Source organism: Lampetra planeri, chromosome 47, assembly GCF_965212315.1.
Source record: "Lampetra planeri chromosome 47, kcLamPlan1.2.h2, whole genome shotgun sequence".
Classification (NCBI taxonomy): Eukaryota; Metazoa; Chordata; class Hyperoartia; order Petromyzontiformes; family Petromyzontidae; genus Lampetra; species Lampetra planeri.
The window spans coordinates 7,228,841-7,247,347 of record NC_136153.1 but is presented as its reverse complement, the minus strand read 5'-3'; the positions used below and the strand labels follow the sequence as shown (position 1 = coordinate 7,247,347).

The 18,507-nt window shown below is 48.5% G+C and overlaps 1 protein-coding gene across 2 annotated transcripts in view; it reads right to left on the bottom strand.

The window, feature by feature from the left end:
- The window catches only part of AGPAT4 (1-acylglycerol-3-phosphate O-acyltransferase 4), a 31,696-nt gene extending 16,927 nt beyond the window's left edge, over window positions 1-14,769 (bottom strand). The window contains exons 1-2 of one of the 2 annotated variants that reach the window (XM_078615585.1): window positions 14,475-14,769; window positions 7,600-7,687 (exon numbers count right to left, since the gene is read on the bottom strand). The gene's annotated coding sequence lies outside the window, so the exon portion shown is untranslated. The remainder of the gene's footprint in view (window positions 1-7,599; window positions 7,688-14,474) is intronic. The other variant, XM_078615587.1, reaches the window with a different exon arrangement.
- Window positions 14,770-18,507: the final 3,738 nt, after the last annotated feature.

The following is an 18,507-nucleotide window of genomic DNA, read 5'->3' as shown; positions in this document are numbered from 1 at the left end:
TGTTGAACTTCTTTCGCACCGTACGTAGCCAGCACGTGCTAATCAGAGGTGCGGGGGAAGGAAAAAACAACTAAATACAAAAATCAGTCCTAAAGAAATTAGTTTTCAATCGTGATTTTAAGTGCGTAGCTCCAGTGGCTTATGAATATCGGAAGAGCGTTCCAGACGGCCGCAGAAGCGCATCTGAAAGCGCGCTATGCAGCTAGCGTCTTTGATCGATGGCCAGCCAGAAGCCGCTGCTGCTGCAAGGATGATGACCGGAGTTCGTCCTTGACGAGATCAGCGAGGTATCGTGGTTCATTTGTGGAAAGCACTTTGTGTGTGCGCGTGTGTTTAATGAGGGAGGGGGGGGGGGCTTAATTTCTCAATTGAATATTTTCTTGGTCGCCTTCCCGAGTACGGCAATACGGTCGGGGCAAGTGCTCTTAGGCTTACACATCCATTAGGGCTGGCACGGCACAGGACAGATGTCACGTGGCCAGCAGCACAGCCATCCACCTTTGTCTCCCCAGTGCTGATTTCATCTCACAACGCACCAAGGGCACTCGTCTTTGACCGACCAATGGGGGGCCTCAGCAGCAGTTTACACTTCACCGAATCGAACCCAGCGCCACCGGGTTTGTAGGTTCAGTACACAAAGCTTGGATCCTACCGCGTTCCCCGCCTCAACAGACTCTGTTGGGGCAAGTGCTGTTAGCGAGCGGTTATGAAGGCCGGCACGGCACATGAGGGGTGGGGTGGCCAACACCACGCCTGGCCGCCTTTGTCTCCCCAGTGGCGATGTCTACACACCGCACCAGGTACTCATTTGAGGCCGAGTCGATCTATGGGAGGCCCATGACCGGTTCAGATAATCGTCACCGGTGTTGGCCGTGAGCGGGAATCGAACGCGGGTCTCCGGCTTCGTAGTGCAGCGTAGCGCTAACCGCTGCACCGCCGCTCCCCCCACACTACAGACACACACACATGCCCGGGTGTTAACACAAGCCTGCCCAGTGGACAGGGAAGCTGTTAAGAGGGCAAGTTCCCTGGGTTATCAAAACACACACACACGAGAGAGAGAGCTGGCGAGCGGGAAAGAGCAAATCCTGCCCATCCTCGGTCAGCCAGCGACACATTCCTGGTTGCCCGGGCAACCACAGGGCTGCAGCTGGAGTGGTGGGATCACTGCAAGGGGCCTTAGGGGCCGTCCATAAATGACGTCACGCACCTGGGGGGGGGGGGTGGTCAGACATTTGCGACGATGTGTGACGAGGGGGGGGGGTTTGTGTCAGCCCGGAGGCCCGGAGCCGGTCCACCGGTGACGAGATGTTCGAGATCCACCCTCAGCCCGAGACAGTTTTACAACGGGGCTTAAAACAAGCGTCGTGCCAATGAGCTGGCCACGTGTGTGGTCACAGTGCGCATTCGTGATGGACCAGACTCAGAGCGGGATGAGAGGCGATAACAAGCGTTCGGACTTACTTGCGCACTGAGGTTACACGTCTGACTAGCTGGAGACCAGGGGTACAGGGTGGATGTGTCAAACGGGCAGAAATGTGAACATCCACAGAGCGAAGAGTTTTCCCACGATTCAAGGAGTTTGTGCTTTATTATTGTGCAGTAACCAGTGGAGTGGCTGTCACCTTCCACCGACATTCACGTATGCGACCTCTTCCCATATCCGCCCTAGACCTCGCGCTCCCTCGTGAGTCAGATATGCAATGCTGTACTGCATTCGGTTTTTTTTGGGTTGCGTATTCCTTTAAATCAATTCTGAGTGGCTGCCTGAAATTAAAACTGCGATTCTATTTTCAAAATCTACTTACGCAAAAGCTGTTGATTAAAATTCGAAACCTTGGCATCGTCACCATCATCACTTGTCTGTTGATATAAAACACGGGGAACTCACCGGCCGCTAACTCCTGAGAACAAATGAGTAGTAAAGCATAAAATATTCACACGGAGGTGGCTTTCCAGAAGGGTTTAATTTTAATACGTGAATAATTAACTTGCACAATGGCCGTGCATTACTGAGTGATCGATGTCCATTTGTAGGCTTTGCGATCGTGTGCCAAACAAGTAACAAGGACACACACACAACAGTTAAAGCTGATCTCATATCACATATCTCAGCAATCAGATCCCAGCCATCACTTCTCAACCGTGACATTTCAGCCGCTGTCTGAACCGTAGTTTCATGTTAGTTATGACATCTTCAACCATGAGCTTATCGCGGTCTTCTTTCCTTCCATCACCACAGATCAAGTATGGCCTCATCTCAAGCACGATCCCATCTCAACCACCACCACCACCACCAACATCATCTTATCTCGGGTTGCATTCTCCTCTCGGCCACGATTGCATCTCAGCCAGTTGCACATCAGCTGTGGTCTTGAGAAAGAATTCCACCTCGGCCGCTGTGCCATCTCGGTTTCGACGTGAGACCGAGAGAGAAAATGCCGTCTCCTCCCCTCGATGGCAGGGCTTGAGCAGCCCACGACCGCCAAATTGGCCGCACTGAGCCCTGGCCTTGAAACAAGTTGCACGCGGCCATCTGGGAGGTTGGTTTTTCAATAGTGAGGAACAACGTCTGGAACGATTGCCACATCAGACACAGCACATCCAGTATATCTCTAACTGTGGCTCTTGCTACTAGCTATGTGGCCTATTCCAGTCTAAAACCAGCGACCCAGGAAACATTCAGTCATAAACTAACGTCCTGGTCTTGAGACTCGGTGATGCTTTGCTGTGCAAACTAAATACATTATGAGATAGATGACGATAAACAATTAAACCATGTGGATTGATGGCAGTTCAACGTTGTATGAACATGATAATTGTTTTTTTACCCTTCTATCTGGCAACAAAACTGACAACTTTTTTTTTACAAGAAGTCATGTTTGCATAGACCACAATACCTGCAGCCATAATGCAAACAAAAAACATAACTCTGATAATATATGCACTGTCCTTGAAGTTGATTGGTCCACACTCGAGACAGCTTTCCTTAGAGCCTAGTCTCACATGGGTTGGACCAGATGACGCCAAAAGGCGCACAACTCAAAGACAATGCACCATCAGAGTATGAGAGCTCGGGGTAAGCATTTACACCATCGGAACCTCATTTGCCAGTAAAAAATATGACAATTGGTTTTTTTATCCTTCTATCTGGCAACAAAACTCCTTGTAAAAAATAAAATAAAAACAAGGTGTCAGTTTTGTTGCCAGATAGAAGGGTAAAAAAAACAATTATCATATTTGTTACTGGTAAATGAAGTTCCAATGGTGTAAATGTTGTATGAACATCCCCGCGCTAGCTGCACCCGGCTGAAAAAGAGGAAGTGGCATTGCCACTTCCGGCATTGCTGGCAGCTCGTGTTATCGCCCACATTCTCCCCCACTGGCAGCGGATGGAAAATTAGCCGCATGACCACAGAGCGTGCCGATGGTTGGAGTAGCGGAGGGGGGGTAACGTTACATTCACACATCAACGCCAACAGTAAACCTTCACTTCTCCAAGGGTGCGTGACAATGGGGAGAGGAGTTTTTGTTCCACATCTCTCCCGGTTTCAGATGACATGACCTTTGGGCATGAGCCCATTTGTCGCTCGATTTCACCAAACCCTCCCTGCACCTTATCCACAATTCACCCCCCACCCCCTCTCTCTCTCTGCTTGCAATGGAATATCCCATTTGAACCGATGTGACTTTAGCAGCTCTGAAAAATGATGCGCTCCAGAGGGGGAAAAGGGCAATTTAATGTGGAGCGATGAATCGTATTTGTTTTCACGGGGGGTTAAACACTCTAGGGTAATACGCGAGATAAATGAGAACAGACGGCGCAAAATTCATACGAGACATTTCATTGCTGGTTCTAGACGAATGACAACAGAAAAAAATAGTGCAGGATAAACCTCGCCTTTTCTAAACCACATTTTCCACCCATTGTATCCGTCCACATTTTGGTCACATTCTCAGTACAGGTTACAAACATGTAAAATCTCTTCCTTAGCAAGAAGAAATGAACACAACATCGAAATGAGAAAAACGATGATGGACATGGAAGCACCAGGGTCTTGATCGAGAGGCCTAGGAAGGTGCGAAGTGGTGAACCGGGGGGGGGGGGGGGTGATGGCCCAGGACAGGAACGAGTTGGAGAGGGCAGATGGCACCATGCGTGGTGGAAATCCCACGAAGCAGTTTTGAGTTGATTTTGTTTAACCAGGTGCAAACTCAGTGCATGTTATTTGTGCAGACGTACAAATATATGAGGCTTGCAGTTCAAAGGAACACAACAGCATGCAACGTGCCCCCCTTGTTTATTTAAAATTGCGTAATTTTACACCGAGTTAAAGGGGGTGGGTTTAACTTTAATCGCTCACGACATTCGCATGCTCGCATACTCGTGTGCATGCAAATGCAGTTTCCAAGATTTCACAAGAAAAAAAACCTTCAACTACTCGCAAAAAAGGGATCACGATTGACCCCAAACAGGGCCTCCCCTCGGGGCTCCCAACATCCCTCTCTGCTTCGCCGCAAGCAGACGAAGCTTTGCCCGCAACGCGGTTTCTCTTTCAAAGGTAGCCCACAAAGGGCGCTGCTAATGTCTTAATTGTAACAAACAAAGGGCGGCTCTAAACAATGCAGCTGGCTTCATGAAAATTTAACAGCGACGCGATGGGGCAGCGCTCGCGACAAATCCCCGCGCTTCCAGGCAGCGCCGCCGCTCCGCGTTTGGCATTCCCAACTGGCAGTGTGCAATGCTCGACTGCTACTACTGCTACGCATCGCTGGCCCCCGTCATCCGCGCTGTCAACGCCGCACAGTGTTGTTGCTTTGATCGCGTTAGGTCCGGCTCGGAAAAGTTGGCTCGGGATGCGAGGAGGAAGAGAACTTGTGGACATCTTCTTGCTTCTTTCGGTAAAGTCCCGTAGAATGGAAATAATAAAATAATAAAAATGAAACATAATAAAATCATTCTCACGACGTTTCGGCCACAACGCAAGTAGCCGTCCTCCTCGACAGACCTGTTCTCCACCTGAGGACGGCTGCTTGCGTTGTGGCCGAAACGTCGTGAGAATTATTTTATTATGTTTTATTTTTATTATTTTATTATTTCCATTCTACGTGACTTTACCGAAAGAACCAAGAAGATGAATCCCTGCAGTCACGAAAGCTTTAAATCGAAACTTGTGGACAGTTACAGCTCCAGAAGCGAGGGACTCGGTTTGTCCTCAATAAGGAGCCTGCCGAGGTGCGATGGTTAGCAGCAGAGGTGTGGACTCGAGTCATGTGACTTGGACTCGAGTCAGACTCGAGTCATGAATTTGATGACTTGCGACTCGACTTGGACTTGCATAACAATGACTTTGTCCCACCTATGAGATGTGGACTCGAGTCATGTGACTTGGACTCGAGTCAGACTCGAGTCATGAATTTGATGACTTGCGACTCGACTTGGACTTGCATAACAATGACTTTGTCCCACCTATGAGATGTGGACTCGAGTCATGTGACTTGGACTCGAGTCAGACTCGAGTCATGAATTTGATGACTTGCGACTCGACTTGGACTTGCATAACAATGACTTTGTCCCACCTATGAGATGTGGACTCGAGTCAGACTCGAGTCATGAATTTGATGACTTGCGACTCGACTTGGACTTGCATAACAATGACTTTGTCCCACCTATGAGATGTGGACTCGAGTCAGACTCGAGTCATGAATTTGATGACTTGCGACTCGACTTGGACTTGCATAACAATGACTTTGTCCCACCTCTGGTTAGCAGCACACCGGACTTGCAATGAAGAGGTCAGCAGTTTGATTCCATTACACGGCGTGGAAAGTTAAAACGCAGATTTGCCTGTGGTCACTGCCAGTCAGGTACTCTACTCATTCGAGTGTACCAGCGACCGAGAAAATATTCAGTGAGATATTAAGTCGCTGTCACATGCATAGTTGAAACTATTGGCAAGTTTCTCAAATCTCCGTCTCTGTCCACGAGGAGTATAAACGGGTTCGCCGCAGATAGCGGATCGGCAGGTTGCGGTTTGGTGGACTACAGTGCGGATACTCTTCCAAGATGTGAGGCCAACGTAGAAGAGCTTGTTTAAGACGTAGGCTTTCGCGACCAATATTATTCATAATAAAAGTTTTTTGGGTTTAGATCGCGTTATTTATAAATGTGTCGTAACCTTCCACCACCCGACACGGCCAATCAGTAAAAAAAATGCGTCACGTTTACAAAGGACAAATAGGTCACTACTTTGTGTTGAAGAGTGAATCAACGTCATTTAAAATTTTAGTACCCTCAAGAGAGGCTCCCTCGGACTCACTCAAGAAGCTCCGTCTTGTGGGAGACCCTTTCAGTGGCAGTGGGGTGTGCCAGCAATTGCAGGAACGGTAATTTTACATTCAGGTACAGTTACCTCTTTGTTGAGTGTCACTCACCATCACATGTCAGTCTACTTTAAACTATTTTTTTTATTTTAACAGGTCAGGCTCACCGAGCTACATAGCTTTTTCAGAACCGACCTGGACACAAATGATAGGTCAACGAAGTGGCTCACCATGTGGAGATTTATAGCAGCCAAATATTGTAAACGCGTGGACGGTCATTCTAAATGTGGAGAGAAAAACCGGAGGACCCGGAGAAAAATCCACGCGCCCATGGGAGAACGCTGTAAACAACACATTGTGGGCACTTTTTTTTTATGCTACTCATGTGTTGCAGTGGTGTTACTTATTATTCTACCTGCCTTTATTTACTACAAAAAAACTATTTATATTTTACCAGGTAGGGTCCACTGAGCTTTGTGGCTGTTTTTCAGAAGCGACGTGGCCACAAATGAGAGCTCAACGAAGCGTTTTTTTTCACGCGGAGAATTTATAGCAGCCAAATAATCTGAACGCGTGATTCTAAATGTGGAGGGGAAAAACCGGAGGACCCGGAGAAAAAATCCACACGACCACGGAGAGAATGCCTAAACTCCAAATATACAGCAGCAGGCGTCAGGGTCGGGATCAAACCCACGACCTCCTGTAAACCAGGCGAGGTAGTTAACATCTCGCCACCGTGGGACGGCCCCTTGAGCTGCCACCATAGTCAATCGTCACAACGATCTCCTTAAAGTGCCATGGTTCGGCTCAAGTAACCTGAGGGCCCAGATATACAAACTGCTAGCACTGTATGAGCCTGTTGCCACTTACTGCGCAAGAAACGCCATCTCTGAAAGCCCAAAGGGAATTCCTAAAATACCCCAACTGTGACATTAGCCGCAATATTAAATGCATTACACTGTGTAGAAAGCACAAGAATATCGGAAAACAATTTGACTAATTCCTTATTCGTTCAAAAACATGAAACCTTGAATTAATATCGAGAGGTTTTTCGCTCTGCCACCTACAAGTTTCCGTCGCCAATTTAACGCTTCACTCGCTTCGAAAATTGCTTTCGTCGATTGCCCACATTTTTAACAAAGTTCACGGCTTCTCGTTGGCCGTGATGTGGAAAATACCTGCGTGCTCGCCAAAGGCAGCCACTTTCACACGCCCGTACATGCAGCAGCAGCAGCAGGAGCAGCAAGAGGGGAAAAATGTGCGCGAGTCACTCACCCCACTGTGTCTTGAGAGATGAGGATGTCAAGCGAGTAACCCTAGTCACTGTCTGGCCGATGGTTCCGACTGGCCAACTGGAGTCACTCTGAGGATCAGTATCAACCACAGCCAATCAGAGATTAGCCGTCGGTTCACACGACCCAAGCCACTTTCTCACCCGTTAAGAGACCGCAAACGATTAAAAATGACGACGGTTTTTCTCAATGCACTTTGCGGCCCCCGAAACGATTTGCATCCAAGGTCGAATTAGCAGGGGTTACATCAGACACGCCAAGCTGTGACTTCCTCCTACAGAAATCTGAAATGTTCTCGAAACCAAGTCTCATACCCCCCCAAAAAAATGGAATGGCCCCATTGGCTCACTTTGTGTTCATTTTTTATCATAGGCCACAAACCCAAAATAAACGTGTGGCACACATTAACGCAACATATCACATTGCCAGCATAATAACACTTTGCTGGCAGTGACGACAAGCGGCCTGCACTGTCCACTCTTTGGAAGCCGGAGAGCTGCATGTGATCGTTTAAAACGCACATTCCAGCAACCCACGGCGACATTATGCAATGGCGCATTCATGAAACTTGCCGTTTGGGATGGAAACACCCGCGGAATCTTGGGACTGGTTCACATTTTGGCATTTCACTCATCAATAATAAAAAAAATATAGAGAATAATATTTTAGCTCCGTCAACCCACTCGCATCTGAAGGCCTCTCCGCGCCATGTTAGTAATGGGGGTTGTTCGACCACATTTCCAACATACTCGCTCACCAGCGCGGGCTTAAATCAGCGAGCATAACAGCAACACAGTACTCCAATGGCTATGACTGTACTTTCTTCATCTGTTGGCTACCAGACCCCCGCAGCTTATACCGTTAACCTTTTTCTTTATGCATGGCGGGCGACCATTCAAGCACCATCCAGGCTCAAACCCTGCTTAGTAGCTCTTGAGATCCGATGAGGCCGGGCAAATTGCAGGTCGATTTCCTATGACCAGTTGAGATATTCACTATCCATCGATATTAGCCGTGGCTGAGTATCGAACTCGTAGAGATTTCGGAGTTCATTGGGCAGTATGCGATCCAGTGTGACTGAGAACTACCACATAGCCCGGATTACCAGAAGTTTTGGAGTGTGAGGTGCACCCACAAACTGAAGCCCGGTGTCAAAGGTACTGTCCATAAAAAAAACCTCCTCACACACACACACCACTTTCGGATTATAAGATGCACCCCCAAATTTTACTTTACAATACAGATGGGCAAAAAAGTGCACCTTAAGATCCATAGAATCCAGTCCATAAAATAACGTTCGCTTAAATAGATTATCCACATACATTCATGGTCATGAATTAAATCCAGGGAAAGTGAACTCGATTTCCCCCGTCTGCCTTGAAGACCTGATGGAGGTTATACAAAAGCCCTGGATTACTAACCGCCCATGCTTCAAACAACTGTAGATGCAACGTTAGACTATGCCCCTATTGCAGTCATAGAATTGGAGCAATAAGAGTGGCACTTATCCAAGCGTGGGGTGAGCTCATGGAGGGAGAGAGGCCACGCATGAATTAGGCAGAGGCTGCATAACTGCCCACACCAGCGGGTCATTACAAAATGCAACCACGTAATGGGGGGAAACTCGTATTTAGAAAGAAAAGATATTAAAGGATTTGTGCCCAGTCTGTTTCACATGAGCCACATGGCGTGACTTCTCAGTGCAAAGTACGGTACAAAGAAATCGAATCCTCTACCAAACACATTCCTGCGGAGGGAGCTGGTAGGAACGTTGGGTTGCTCGGTCAATGGCCAGGGTCAACGGCGGCGTGGTGTTTTCCGCAAATATGCCCGACTGTGAGGGTGGGCACAAGCCGGCGTGAGTAAGTTAAACGTTGAGTTTTATAAGGGGACCACGGGGTGACCAGCCCCTCCCCACCCAGCCCCACCCTCCCACCCCCCACCCAGCCCCACCCTCCCCTCCCCACCCAGCCCCTCCCCACCCTCCCCACCCAGCCCCTCCCCACCCTCCCCTCTCCACCCAGCCCCACCCCTCCCATTTTTGGATACACGACAGACGGACGGACACAATAATCCCCTGTGGGCTGGTGGAACCAGGTGGTTCCTACCAGTATTATTGGTTTCACTGACAAATGGACTGATTGGTGAAAATAGTTGTATTTGTAAAGCTTCACACCTCTGTTCTGGGAGGTGACGAGTGGGGGGCCTTCTGACCAAATTGGCATCATCAGCTGTGCTACGCCAAGTGGGGTACATAGAGGGATGTCGCTCGACTTTGGGTGGTGAACACTTTTAACGGGATCCGAGTAATGACCAGCAACAACAAGAAAGAAGCTAATTCCAATCTTTTAGTCGATTAATCGACGAATCGAACCTATCATCCCAGCTTCAATACAAAGTAAATCCTTTAAGTCCGGCGAAAACCCACAAGGACTTCAAATTTCACTCTCGTACAAGATAGACCTGGGAATACATATCGGTGCCTTTTAGTCAATCCACCACTGGATGTGTGGGGCCCTCCCTATGCAGTACGAGTCACGGGGGCTATTTGACCATACTTCACCACGCGGGCAAGAGCGAGTATGGTGAAGGTGGTGGAGCCATCGACCGAGGTGGGGTCATAGTGCTGTCTAATAAAGGCGTTTTCTGCACGGCACGCACAACGTAGTAGGCAAGTGTGTACGGTACGGTATCATCAATGTGGGTGTATAAACCCAGCCCAATGCTGCGATAAACACAGTGATGACATAATATTCTACTTCAGTATAGTAAGAGCAGAGTACTGTAATTATAACATCATGTAATTCAATTACCGAAGGCCGGTTTGACTTAATGAATACCGCTGTAGCACTGACACACCATGTGTGGACATGTATTGTGTGAATTTTGACATCTGCCCACAACGTTTGCCCAGTAAGGGGCCGTCCATAAATGACGTCACACACCTAGGGGGGGGGGGGGTCAGACATTTGTGACGATGTGTGACGAGGGGGGGGGGGTTTGAGAAATGTGACGTCACATCAAAATTCACAACTTTAAATAAATATAGATTACATGTTCTACTTAATTAAATATACTTTTTAATAAATGTGTTCTCCTACAACATAAGAGTGCAGCGCCACATTAAACACGCACTACAATGACAATAGTTTCAAAATGAAAATATGGTTTTTGGGGGGTCGGGGGGCAGAGCTTTGTGACGTCATATTTGAGTGGGGGTCTGACTTTTTGTGACGCCGTGTGACGAGGGGGGGGGGCAAAAAACGTCCAAAATCGTGTGACGTCATTTATGGACGGCCCCTAAGACCAACGGGCTGATGGGACTTAGAAAGCTATTCACCAATATTTTTTCACGCGGGTATAGACAAACGTAGTTGGTGGTGGTCAGTGCACTGCGCTGGCAAGCCGTCGGGCGCAGGTTCGATTCTCGACCCACGGCTCACATCGGAGACGCCTGGAACCCGATCGATCGTGCAACTCAAATTTCAACTCGAGCAACTGACCAGCTGGCCGAAGTTGTGATCAAACAAGGGGCGTATGGTGGCCTTCATCTTCCCAGTGAAGTGACAAGAGATCGATGGATGAATATCACGCTATTAGAGGATCAATAAGTTCTGAAACCGCTCCTGCTTTAGACAGCCCTATTTTCAATCCAACAACATGCGCCGACCAGCATGGTGAAGTATGGTTAAACCCCCCCCCCCCCCCCCACCGTATTATCGAACACGGCGCAGACGAGCCGGCCTTCATACAAGCAGTGAACTGACAAAGGTCCAGTGAGACCAATCGTGTATTATGGGGCCGTCCATAAATGACGTCACGCACCTGGGGGGGGGAGGGGTCAGACATTTGTGACGATGTGTGACGAGGGGGGGGGGGTGTCACATCAAAATGCGCCACTTTAAATAAATATAGACAATACTACAATGACAATAGTTTAAACTTTAAAGCGATTTGAAGCATGTTTTATTTTTGGGGGGAGGGGGGGGGGCAGAGCTTTGTGACGTCATATTTGAGGGGGGTCTGACTTTTTGTGACGTCGTGTGACGATGGGGGGGGGGGGTCAAAGCTCGTCCAAAATCGCGTGACGTCATTAATGGACGGCCCCTTATCCTCTTTAACGCTGATCACAATTAAAGAATAAGGCGCAAAACGACCGGCTCCATCGAGAGCCTCCTTTTTAGAACACACAACATCAACACACCCGCGGCGTGTTGAGCGTTATAGTTCGCGACCACGCAATATACAGTGCATTAGGGGCCGTCCATAAATGACGTCACGCGATTTTGGACGATTTTTGACCCCCCCCCCCCCAATCGTCACATGGCGTCACAAAAAGTCAGACCCCCCCCCCTCAAATATGACGTCACAAAGCTCTGCCCCCCCCCCCTTCCCCCCAAAATAAAACATGTTTCAAATCGCTTTAAACTATTGTCATTGTAGTGCGTATTTAATCTGGCGCTGCACTCTGAATGTTGTAGGAGAAAACATTTATTAAAAAGTATATTTAATTAAGTAGAACGTGTTGTCTATATTTATTTAAAGTTGCGCATTTTGATGTGACGTCATATTTCTCCCCCCCCCCCCTCGTCACACATCGTCACAAATGTCTGACCCCCCCCCCTAGGTGCGTGACGTCATTTATGGACGGCCCCTTATGACATTAACACCACCCCCTTTAAATGCTTTAACAGAACCACACAAACTCGCCCGATAACACAGATTTTTTTTTAGCGGTTTTAAACAAGAGGGCCCACTTCGCTCGGGGTGTGTGAAATGTCATAACTCCATCATCTTGGTCGTCATCGTTACTTTGGCTTAGCGCCAAGGAGGAGGATGAGGATGGAGACATCCCGAGACGAGAATCTTTCCGGGACCGAGAGCGATGGACCACAGAGGGAGGGAATTGGCGAGAACAGGAGGAGGAGGCTTCCCCACGGCTCCCACAGCGACTAGTGCGCGTAGCGGTTTGATGGTGGAGGATGGAGTCAGTCGCGTGGAAAGCGGCGCGCTGTGTACATGTTAGTGTGTGGGGGGGGGGGCTGGTGTGCAAACATCGCCACTGGGGAGACAAAGGCGGCCGTGGTGCTTGGCCATCCAACCACTGTGCTCGTTAATTACAGCACTTGCCCCCACCCCGCTAAGAGTTATGTTAAAGGCTATACGGGGGATCTTTGTCTTTGGGACCTATGCCGTTATTCCAGCACCGGGGAATCTTCATTTGTCACCAGCGGACAGCAAGACGGGTGGGAGGGTTGCGACTCTTTTAGAAGTCGTGGAAATGTGATGACTCTCAGACGACAGAAGCACCCCCCCCCCGCCGCCGCCTTCGACTCAACACCAAAGAAACCCCCCCCAGTCTAACAACTATAGCCAACAATGCTCAGCAACCACCACTACTATCCACGTCTCACTCACAGCTATGCCAGTGTGTCGTATTTATACTGTGAAGTATGTTCAACTCAAACCCATACCCCCCAAAATCCACCCAAATTCTAGGCCAGCAGCAGAGACGAGGCTGACATTCACCAGCCCACGTCTGCTTCATACTATGTACGCACGCTGTTGAATTTCTGATTAGGTGAAGTATGGTCAACTTAAGCAACCGGCATCCCCCTCCTCCTCCTCCCCACCAACTCTGACAGTAGGAGCAGCTCAAGAACCGCCCCCCCCCACCACTCAAGAATAGCAGCAGACACCAAACTCGTCTATGTAGCCCATGCATAATTTAACAATACGAATGCACGCTGTTGAATTTGCGATTTGGTGAAGTATGGTCATCTCATGCGAGCTCCCAGCAACTGAAAAAGCGCAGCAGTGGCAACTCAAGCAACCACCCCCCTACCTAACCCACTCACAAGAATGTCAACAGACACAAAGCCCCCAGCTGTACAGCCCCATTGTCTTAACAACAATGCCACTGTTGTATTTCTATTGTTGGTGAAGTATAGTCAAGCCCGCCCCCACCGCAACTATAATCTAGCAAAGCAGCATAAGCTAGAGTTCGCACGATTATACGTAACAACTATCCACTGCCTTGTCGTACAGGGTGATGCGTTTGTAGATGTGCCCTTCTAACGTAAACAAACAAAAAAAATGGATAAATTATTGTGATAATAGAATGTTGATTTCAAAGCACCGGCATGCCTCCCCACCCAATCTCTGGGCGCGTATTAAATATCTCTATACGATCTCCTCTCGCTGTTTTCACAATATTCAATCACCTGTTGCATAGAGAGAGAGGCTGGTTAGACTAAAAATAGTGAGGTTGACTAGAATGGGATCATCCTGTCCCTGCATGTAACGCGGGCTTGGGGAAAGTACGGTCAAATCCTGGCGTGACCGACAGCACATGGCGTGGGGAGGCATTCATCCATCTGTGGATTGAGAATGGCGAGACTTTTATCTGTTTGTATTACCAATTATGTTTCTCCAGATGACCCGTGGCCACGTGGTCCTCAAAGTACACCTAGCCTGGCACCAATCTCCCACGTTGAGGTTGTCACCGGCGTTGCTTGCCTATTATCAGCCAGCGACTGTCATCGTCACATCAAGTTATACATTATTAAATCCCCCACGGCTCCACTCTGTCCATCCAGCGGTCTCGACTCAAAGGACCACAGCAAGTTCATTGATCGCGTGTGGTGGGGTAAAGTGTGGGTACTCTCGATTCTATTCAAGACGCCAAGCCACCGTGGAAGAATAGGCCAAAACACCCTCGAAGAAACAGACTGTGGATCTCTCTCGCCCTCTCGGACTCAACTCATTATTTGCAAGCCCTTCCCCGAAAGCCGTCGCGTGAGCAAGTCATTACCGGGAGCCGCATCTATCACGCGTTCCTTTACTAATCAAACTCACCTGTTGGAGGAGGCACAGGGTAAGGGGGGATGGTGTGTTGGCAGCCTTCCCAGTACGTGGTCGTAGACAGAGTGGAGACGGAGTGGGTGTGTGGGGGGGGGGTTAACCCCAGCGCTTCGTCCTCCCCGCCACCACTGCCTCGCACGAGGTTAAATGATCCCTGGGTTCGAGAGCGCGAGGCGGTGATGGTTCGCTCACGGGAAGGAGCGGCCACGATCTTATGCAGGAACACGCGTGGAGGTCGAGCGAGGGGAGACTCTCACTCCGGAACGCAGTGGGGAGGAGGAGAGGGGGGGGCTAGCAGGAGGAGGGGGAGGCTAGGAGACCACGCCCTGTATGGAGGCCACGCCCAGCCTTTCTACCCCCCACCTCCCCCCACCTCCCCCCACCTCCCCCCACCTCCCCCCACCTCCCCCCACCTCCCCCCACCTCCCCCCACCTCCCCCCACCTCCCCCCACCTCCCCCCACCTCTGCCCCTACATTCCCCTTCCAGCAGCCGCGCCCTGGTGGCGATCCCTACAAAATAAAAGTCTCATGGTGCCACGGCAAACTTAGTTGCGTTCGTTCTGGAAAGGACAAGCAACGTGAAGGACGTTCGTCAATAGCACTGTGGAACTTTAAGAGGGGGACGGGGAGGAGAACTCCACGCAAAAATAGGCGACGTTTCGAGCAATGGCCCTTCTTCATATCACGCATCAATAGAGAGGCCAGATAGAGTGGGTAAAGATTTGAAGATCGCATTTGCACTTTAGGGCCGGATGAGAATTGTATTGTTTTCCCCTAATGACTAGTTTTTTAATTGGCATGTGAATATCGTTACCGAATAGTAACTTCATTACTGAGTAACAAGACGTATTCCAACAATGAAAGGTGTGAAAGAGAGAAACTCACTTGTACTCAAAGTAACGTTATAAAATATGTGCTGGTACATTTGGATTATGGGAAAACTTTTCAGGTCAAAACACAATCACACTTGGCAATGCGTTCCCGAAGCAGAGCAATAAGTTTAACACGTAGGCTTTCAATATCATCCATAATAGAGGTTGTAAATGTTGTGGCTTGGCTCTCCAACACACCAGTTAGTGCTGTACTAGTGACGAATTGGCATGTTGCGTTTACGTGACAACCCTTACTAGTTGGCTGTGTCGGGTGGTGGCGGGTTTTAAGGACACATTTATATATTTACGCGATCTAACCCAAAAAAAACCTCTAGTATGGCAGAGCAATAAGTTAAGAGAAAGTACACATACATGAAGCTAATACTGAAATCTATATAGATACATTGAAACTTTTAGATTAGTAGGCGTATCCCATATGTGTCTCTCCATATAACAATTAAAGTATATGTCTTACATAACCCGTTGGCTCTCAACAAACTTCTTTGAGTGCATCATTTCAGCACCATTAACTGCAGCACACGTAAACTCTGTACCGGTTACGAAATAACGTGACATCGACAGTCAGGCTTGCTTGAATTAATGTTGATAAACTGCCAGACGTTACAGGTAAGGACCCGACCTCTCATTAAGATACGGGGCCTGAGTTTGACGCAACATCATGTTATATGTGATGCATTTCATAACACCACGCTAACGAGTACGTTGCGTTATGTATTAAAAAGTCGTCATTCTGAACGGGAGGTTAATCATTGACAGTTCAGTCACCCTTTTGTTACGACATTCGTTGTGGTTTTCCACACGAGAAGCCGCTGTCACCTTCCGCACCAGGCACGGATCATCGAATTTGGCAACACAGGTTCGGTTTGTGCGATTTCGCGAATATGCGGCAAATCTATTTCTACCCAACCCCTACATGCGGTTTTAATTCACTCATATGCGGTTCTTAGTTCGGACGAGGGAACACATTCCTGCGGAGGGAGCTGGTAGGAACGTTGGGTTGCTCGGTCAATGGCCAGGGTCAACGGCGGCGTGGTGTATTCCGCAAATATGCCCGACTGTGAGGGCGGGTACAAGCCCGCGTGAGTAGGTTAAACGTTGAATTTTATAAGGACACCACGGGGTGACCAGCCCCTCCCCACCCAGCCCCACCCCCCACCCAACCCCTCCCTCTCCACTCTCCCCTCCCCACCCAGCCCCACCCTCCCCACCCAGCCCCTCCCCACCCATTTTTGGATGCACGACGGACGGACGGACACAATAATCTCCTGTGGGCTGGTGAAATCAGGTGGTTCCTACCAGTAAGACGTGCCCTGCCCAAGTCCACGTTTCTTAACAGCGTGAATGATGTCATTAAGCCTGAGCATGTTCTCTCATGCACCTAGTATCATTTTGGCTTCTCAGCGTGATTGAACAAAATTGGTTCACCACATGTCTTGCACACTGCCCTTGCAAGGCGGATTCAACCATATAATTGTTTTGGAGCAGTGTTAAGCCACATTCATTCACGAGGTGAAATCTGAAATGGATGCTGGGTCCTCCACCCACTTCACCAATCCGCACTGACACGCGTGGTGTAGGGTGACACTGCATTTTGCTCCCAAAGGAGTGAATGCACAGTGCTGTATTAGGAATACAACACAGTACAGTATGTGCTATGTGTGTTTAACTTCGTTCACACCGTACGTAGCCAACCGTGCCAATCGGAGGTAAGAAGAAGGGATATTGGCTGAAAACTCAGCAATTTTTGTATTATAATTTTAGGGCCCCAATGTTGGCGAACGTGTTGAGTGTATTGTTTGCTAACGTGTGCTTTACGACGTACAACGACTCCCAACGCGGCAGCAGCATCACCCATTTAATGTTTTTTTTTAATAATGATTTATTCAGGTGACGTCATTGAGCCTTTCGGGTTACACGTGTCAGCGGGAGCACCTCGGTGACGTCACTGACGTGCATGCAATACGTAAGCCACGGATCTCCTCTTAATGTTAATGTCCTAAGTGATGTCTTAGCGTTGCGAGAGGCCCCTTGCAGAAGGAACCACGTGGGTACAGAAGTTGGGCACTTTTATTTTAGCAGGTAAGGCCCCCTGAGCTATATAGCGACCTGGCCACAAATGATAGCACCAACGAAGTGGCTCATCACGTGGGAATGTATGGGAGTCAAACCCTCTCAACCCGTGTTTCTAAATCTGGAGGGAAAAATCGAAGGACCCGGAGAAAAACCCACGCTATACCACGGGGAGAGGGAACATGCAAACTTCAATATACAGGCATCAGGCTCGGGATGGAATCCGCGACCAGGCGCGGGAGTTAACAAGTCGCCTTCTTGGTCGCAGTAAATTTTAAATGTTGGACCAATGTTGGTTGAACTACATGTCACACTGGGCCAACGTTGCACAATTACTCGGGTAGGATGTTCCTCGGCATAAGCGCATCGATATCACCACGGTCACAATCATCGCCATGGTCATAAATGATCACGAATCATGGCCATCAAAAATCAGATTCGTTATGGTAATTAAGCATTAGATATGATCAGTATTCATCATGGTGTTTAATCGCCACAAATCATTACCATTCATCAATCAACGTTATCATTAATCATCAACAGCATCATCATGGTCATCAATGGCCGTATTGTACCGTATAAGTACTGTAGAATCAAATTAATTCCTGACGCTACTGCTGCATTGGCAGTGGTTCACAAGTACAATTAAAACAACTCAACCCATTCAAAAAATAACACAGTGTGACCTTAAAATAACTTAAAATATGCGACGATAATAGTGCTTGTGCAGCACTGCCAATGCAGCAGCAGCAGCATCACCAAATGATACTCAGCTTTAAATAAAAAAAATCATCTTGGTCTGTTGAGTACTCACAGATTATAATGTACTTATACTATATAGGAAATCCACACTCATTCCTATGACTATTTTGATGAGTGTCCTGCATTTGGTTTTTATTGTAAGATGTTTTCGACCAATTGACAATAAGTGTTTATACAATTGCTGCTTTTTGCGTTTAGTTTGTTGTCCTTCCCCCCGCAGCTCCGAATATCACGGCTCGCTACGTACGGTGCGAAAGAAGTTCAACATACACACAAGTGGGAGGAAACGCGTGAGGGGGCA